Consider the following 6714-nt stretch of genomic DNA (forward strand, 5'->3'; position numbering starts at 1 on the left):
CATAAATTATAGAAAAGATAATTAAATATGTCTATGAAAGTAGTTCTCAACTATAAATGTCATTATATCAATTTTGGCAAAATCACCTACAACTTGTCACAAAAATTTCAAACAATAAATATGTTACTCCCAGAATAAAAAGTAACATCAGTCAATACATTGATAAAATCATGACTTAACACAACTATTTAACAAGTCTTAAGTAAAGTAATGCTGAGATTTCAATTTATTCAGTCAGATATTAAAATATTAATCACAAGAAACAGCAGTGTTAGAAACATTATACTTGGAATAACCTTTTTTGTTGCAGGTTTTATGGTTTTATTTAAGCACAAATAACAGTAGCATGTGAACCATCTGTTCGTTTTCTTTGCTGAGCAGCCTGGCATTGGGGTTGGTGACACTTATGGCCAGCTGTGCTGCTCTTTCAACAATGGCTTTGCGGTTCTTGGAAGATTCATTGTGAGCTTTCTCAGCACAATAAGATTTGTTGCACATCAGGAGCACTTCCAGCTCCTTGACATTGTGGGCTAGGAACTTCCAGAAGCCACTGGGCAGTATGTGCTTTATTTTCTTATTGCTTCCATACCCAATGTTGGGCATCAGTTTTGACCCTTGAATCTTCTCTGCACCCTGTTGTCAATGCCTCTGGGTTTCCGCCAGTTTCGCTTAATTTTGACATATCGGTCAGACTGGTGCCGGATGAACTTCTTGGTCCTCTTTTTGATGGTCTTGGGCTTCACCAGAGGTCTGAGGGCAGCCATGATGCCATGCAGGAGATGGCAGCCACCTCGCAGGCAGCGCCGAGCAGAACAACCTTTTCAGTGAACAATTCATCTGTAAGTTGAGTATTTTTAAGTCTATTGAACCTGTACTATAATTTCTAGATATATCTAACAATCTTATGTTCTATAAACATAGAAAGATTTTTATTGTTTCTATATGTGACAATATTGCAAAGAAATTATGTTGCCATCATCTCTATATGTAATAAATTACAGTGCATTTGTAGAACTGTTCAGGACATGTTAGATCTCTGGGCATAGTAATGTATCATGGAACAACTAAGATATGAGTACTGAGAACTGTGGAGTTGCTTTAGTCACATGTACATCACAGAATGGGCTTAACAAACTTACAAGGCTCAAGGTATTGCATGCCTGCCTGGACTATATGGTATAGCCTGTTGTTTCCCCAAAAAGCAAACTGTGCAGCATACTGCTGTAATAGATGCCGCAGGCCATTTAAGACAATGGTAAATATACCTAAATATAAGTGACCACAGTGTTAAGACAAAGACGCAGCACAAAAGGTGAAACCATGTGACGCCTGTAGAGAACTGGAATAGATCTGCAGGACTGAAGGGGGCATTAAGTAAGAACATGAAGGCACAGGACATGGATGTGTCTACTTTGAAACACTGTGCACTTGTACCAAAATAAATTAATGTAATCCACTATAATTTATTTGTATGAGTTTATTTTTAATATTTTATTCATTGGATATTTCATTAATTTACGGAATGTATTTTGCATATATCCATTCTTTATCACCCCCTTGCAAACCCCCATATTGTTACCCACCCAGGCTCCCAAACCTTAATCCCTTTTTTAAAAAAAATGTTATAATAAAACAGCTTAAAACAAATATTTTAATCCTTATACTATGAACTATCTTCAATAAGTTATTATTATTGTTGTTGTTGTTATTTATCCTAAAACATTTTAATTAAACTCTGAGACACTAACACATACCTAAGCCAAATCTATGCAGGATCAGAATCCTCAGTCTCATTGTGTCCCTTCCATCTTGTTCTGCTGGAAGGGGACTGTATACACGGTATGTATCTTTTCTCATCAGAGATTGGCTGTAAGGAGGTAATGTATTATGAAAATCACTCCCTTATTAATGAAGTTCTTTTGCTATTGGCATCCACATTTGCAAATCATCCTCCTGTTTCAGTTGAGGAACTATTGGCAGCTGATCACTGCTGGATGAGAGAGAGCTGATCTTCTTTAAGGAAGTGATGCGAGATAGGCTGACCATGCTCCAGAGAATGAACTCACACTGAGGGATATTTGGGTACAGAAACTTTACTGGATAGGCCTAAACACATATGAAAGAATGCATGAAATCCTGTGGGGGGCTATGGGGGGTCCAGATAAGGAAGGGAGTCTAAATATGATTAAGATCTATTGTATGAAATACACAAAAATTCAATAAAATATACATTTAGAAAAAGAAAAAAATTAATGTACTTGCATTGAATACATTTTACAAAAGTAACTTGTACTGGAAAATGGCTCAGTAGGTAAGGGCATTTGCTCTGCAAGCATGAGGACCATAGTTGCAATCCCCAGCATCCACACAATAAGTTAGGTGTGGCTGTGTATAACAGGAGGATTCTGTCAAACTCAGCCTAGCTCCAGGCTTGACAAGAGACCATATCTCAAAGGAATAGAGTGGAGAGGAATAGAGCAGGGCACCTCACCTGTTGTCTTCCTCTGGCTTCTTCATGTCTGTGCATGAACTTGAGCACCTGCACACACATGTGCATGTATGCCACACACACACACACACACACACACATATACATTTACCACATATCAAAAACACATGCCCACACAGAGGTTAAACATGTATGTGTATTTTTTGTGTATGAGCTGGGAGTTGAATCCAGGGCCTTGTACATACTACACACACACACACACACACACAAACACACACACACACACACACACACTCTTTAAAATGAAGAAGTTACATAAAGAGTTATAAGACAGCATTAGGGATCTAACTGGAAAGTAGAAAACAAATTGAAGAAACAAGTCATTTGGGAAATACTAGTGGTAATAAGATACATACATAAAATATGTAAATTGATTAATATGTGTATCAGTTCATTTATTTTTGAAACAGGGTCATATGTAGCATAGGTTGGCCTTGGACATTCTATGTAGTCAAGGATGACTAAACCTCTGGTCATCTTGCCCAAGTGCTGGAATTACAGGCATAGTCCTGGTTTATGTGACGTTGGGGATCAAACCTAGGGCTTCCATCAGAATAGGCAAGACCAAGTGAGCTACATCCCCAAGCTAAAATATTTAAAATTTAAATAGTGGGATATATTTTATAAAGAGAGAGGTGGGATCAGGCTCATTAAGCATGGGGCAATTGGTATGATCAAAGATCTCCAGAAAAGGTAGCATCAAACAAGTTACTCCTGTTGTTGACTGGCAAGAAAATGAACCACCACAAGAGCTATGAGTGATAGACTTTAAAGATCCGTGCTTTGTTGCTTTTCTCAGAAGTTAGGCAATGGTTGGAATTTGAGTGATTTGGAGCAAGAAGGATTTCTGCAGGGCCATAAGGGTCCAAGTAAGATTTTGGTGAATATATCTGACTTAAGTCACTTTCTATTTGGGGGGCTTTTCAAGACACAAATGTTTTGTATCATATTGTGACTTTTCTCTTTCAGGGCCAATGGTGACAGGAGATTAGGAAATTTTCAGATTGATTTCTTAGCACCAAAAGATCTGAAGCTGTGAAGAGAGTTTATGTGCTGAGATATCTCTGGAAAGTTGTTTGTTAGTAGGTAAGACAAGCAGAAGGCACTTTTGAAAGAGTTCTATAACCCCTGTCTCTACCTGAGCTAATATGGATATGAACAATGTCTTGAACTCTCAAAGTGTTGACATGAAGCCTTTACATTTTTCTTCTCTACCAGAGAATTATGTAGTTCCCCAGCTTAGATCTCAAGTGAGTGACAAGTGAAGTAAGCTCCAAGTATTGATAGGCAACCTAGCAGGGGTCAATTGGTATGATCCCCTTCCTGAGTTCTAGATTATCTCTTGTTCACAGGTGCTTTTACAATTTAGTTAGATTAATCCTCAGATATCAATGAATCACCTTTTGTGTCATCTCATTCCCTTTACTGCCAAAAATAAGTAGATCAAGTTTTCATTATCCGCTCCAATCTTCAGCTCTAATTGAAATTTCTAGCTGGCTGATTAAGTGATATAGGGAAATGTGGCATCTTTAAGAAAAAGGCTTTCTCTTACAGATGAGTCTTTGTCCTTTTAGGACCACTTCCAAAAGTTCACTACAATTTTAGTTTAAAGCCTATTGTATCAAGTTAGTGTCCCTCAGTGAAAATTCATCCACTGAGGTCTAGTCAGCCTATCTAGAGTCCCTCACTTTTAGAAGGTCAGCTATTCCTCACCCAGCAGTAACCAGTTCTCAATATTTCTTCAGCTAAGGTTAGGGTCAGCTGTTCATTTCTCCAGTGTTCTATGCTGGATTTTTGTCTGCTTGAGTTTGCACGGGTCCTGTGCACACTGACACCATTGTTGTAGGTTCATATGAGATGGGCCCCAGGAGCCTGTAGGACTCTATTTCCATATGGTTATGAAACTCCTCCCTGGGTTTATCTATCTTTTTTGTTTTGTTTTGGTTTTTTGTCTCTTTGAGACAGTGTCTCCCTGCAGCCCCAGCTGTCCTGGAACTCACTATGTAGACCAGGCTGGCTTCAATCTCACAAAGATCTGCCTGTCTCTGCTTCCCAAGTGCTTGGATTAAAGGCGTGCACCACCAGGCACAGCTTGTCTATCTTTTTTAAAAATTTAACTCCATATTAAAATCAAATAGTACCAATAACGGGTGGGGGTGATTTCCTACAACCAATTGGTGATGGCTTTTAAGAAGACGAATTAAGCCCATGTAACTTTGATTCAATTATTTCATTTCTTTGTTGTATGGGATTTCTTTACTCAATTACAGAAATATTTGAAGTCAACAGAAGATATTTTAGTTGAATCTGAACATAACAAATGCACTACCCACACTTCTGTTGCAGCACAGATGAATAAGTTAGTTCAAAGTGACAAGGGGAAAGCATCATAAATATTTCATAACCATACCACCAAACTAACATTCCTCACACCTGGTGAATGTGCGTCTTTGAGGAAAGGTGGAAAGAACTTCTAAAAAGGAAACTGAAGAATATCTGATTGCATACAGGTGTAGCTACCACGCTATGAAAAATGAATGTGATTTTCAAAGTGCACAGAGATGATAGAGATTATGTCTTTATTACTTAAATCATTTGAATTATTGTAGAACCTTGAATGCTACTCTGACAGTTGAGGGAAAGATATTCTTTGTTTGAATGAAAACATCTTTAGATTTTTATAGTTTTATTTTGAAAAAAGTATGACTTACAAAGTAGTCAAATGTTCCTTTTTCTTTATGAAATCTGAATAAGACATTGTATTTTAAAGTTGAGGAAGATACCTACATATATATTTGCAATCATATGGAAGGAAACACAGAGGCTTGTGTTAATCTTATCAATGAGGAAGTCATCACGGGATTTATTTTTGCTCTGCTTATTAACTACAGAATTTCTCAATTACTAAGAATGTTGGCATGAGTTCCACCAGGGAGACATACACATCAATGGAGCCTTAGCTTCACTGTGTCTGAAATACAGATAATTATTTCTCATTTTTAATGTATTATGCTTTTTATTTACAAGAGTGGAAGCTCACACCTGTGTTCTTCCAGAGAGCTTTGACATGCACAGATTTGAAGTTCAAGAAGCTGTCTGTTCTTTGTGACAACTTATTTTCTCTGCAAATCAATCTTTCAAAAACAACGAAAAGAACTTCTCATTAAATATTGACTGGTATTTGAATGTCAAATATAGTGAACTTTCTATCTGTCCAGATCTTTCCCACCTGAAGTCTTCCAAAATTTACACTGATTCCAAATTCTGCATTTTCAGTATCTCCTGTTTCTCACTTCTACTACATTTATATGTTTGAAAACACTTAGGCTTCCCCATTCTCTCAAGGGAAAGCAAACAAAAAAGAAATCACCACTAAATAAATTATAAAGGTTATTTAAATAATCTAACAAAAATAGGGGATTCAAAAGTGGTTTGGAAGTTTTCTGCATAGTTCAGAGATAATTCTAAAGTTAAAGGCTTCACTCTTAGGGATGGAGGGATGGCTCAGTGGTTAAGAGCACTGGCTGCTCTTGCAGAGAACCCAGGTTCAATTCCAAGCACCCACATGGAAGTTAACAATCATCTGTAACTCGAGTTCCAGGGAATCTAGTGCCTTCTTCTGACCTCTTATTGAGTTGTTGTTCAGTAGGTTCCATAGGCTACCCCAAACATTACAGGCTGCTGTCATTTCTCTTGATTACCCATCAGAACTTGATGGTAATACCCTAATGCTTAAGGCACCACATACTTGAATCCCAAGGCATGGGAAAATCATGCTGATACAGACCTGGAAGCTTTATCCTATTGGCTAGCTTTTGTAATGCTGGAAGTTTCTAAGCACATTACTGGAGGGGAAAGTACTTAACGTTTGTACACAGCTATGAGCTCTGAAAGTGACACTAATCCCTGGCCTGGAAAAATATGCCTACTAGTGCAGCAGTGACACAATTATTGTGGGAATAACCAACCATTTTCCAAATGGATTTAAAGTCAGCTCCACAAGATAGAATTCCTGCCTGGTACTGTTAACTGGGCCAAAATTCAGAGGGTTATAGATTTAAAAACCTATGCCTTCTAAACATTGTCACCTACTTAAGCAGGTTAGCTCTGTGTAAGGTAGCTTTGCAAGTAAAGTTTCCCTCATGTCTGCACTGTAACTCCACCATCACAGGAATCAAGAAAGAACACTTACTAGCTTGTTCCAC

General features: G+C 37.8%; 1 pseudogene; it reads right to left on the minus strand.

Moving 5' to 3' along the window:
- Window positions 1-321: 321 nt before the first annotated feature.
- Window positions 322-770, minus strand: LOC103738015 (annotated as a pseudogene).
- Window positions 771-6714: the final 5944 nt, after the last annotated feature.

This window comes from Nannospalax galili, unplaced genomic scaffold (genome assembly GCF_000622305.1).
Source record: "Nannospalax galili isolate Female #2095 unplaced genomic scaffold, S.galili_v1.0 scaffold96, whole genome shotgun sequence".
In the NCBI taxonomy this organism is placed as follows: domain Eukaryota; kingdom Metazoa; phylum Chordata; class Mammalia; order Rodentia; family Spalacidae; genus Nannospalax; species Nannospalax galili.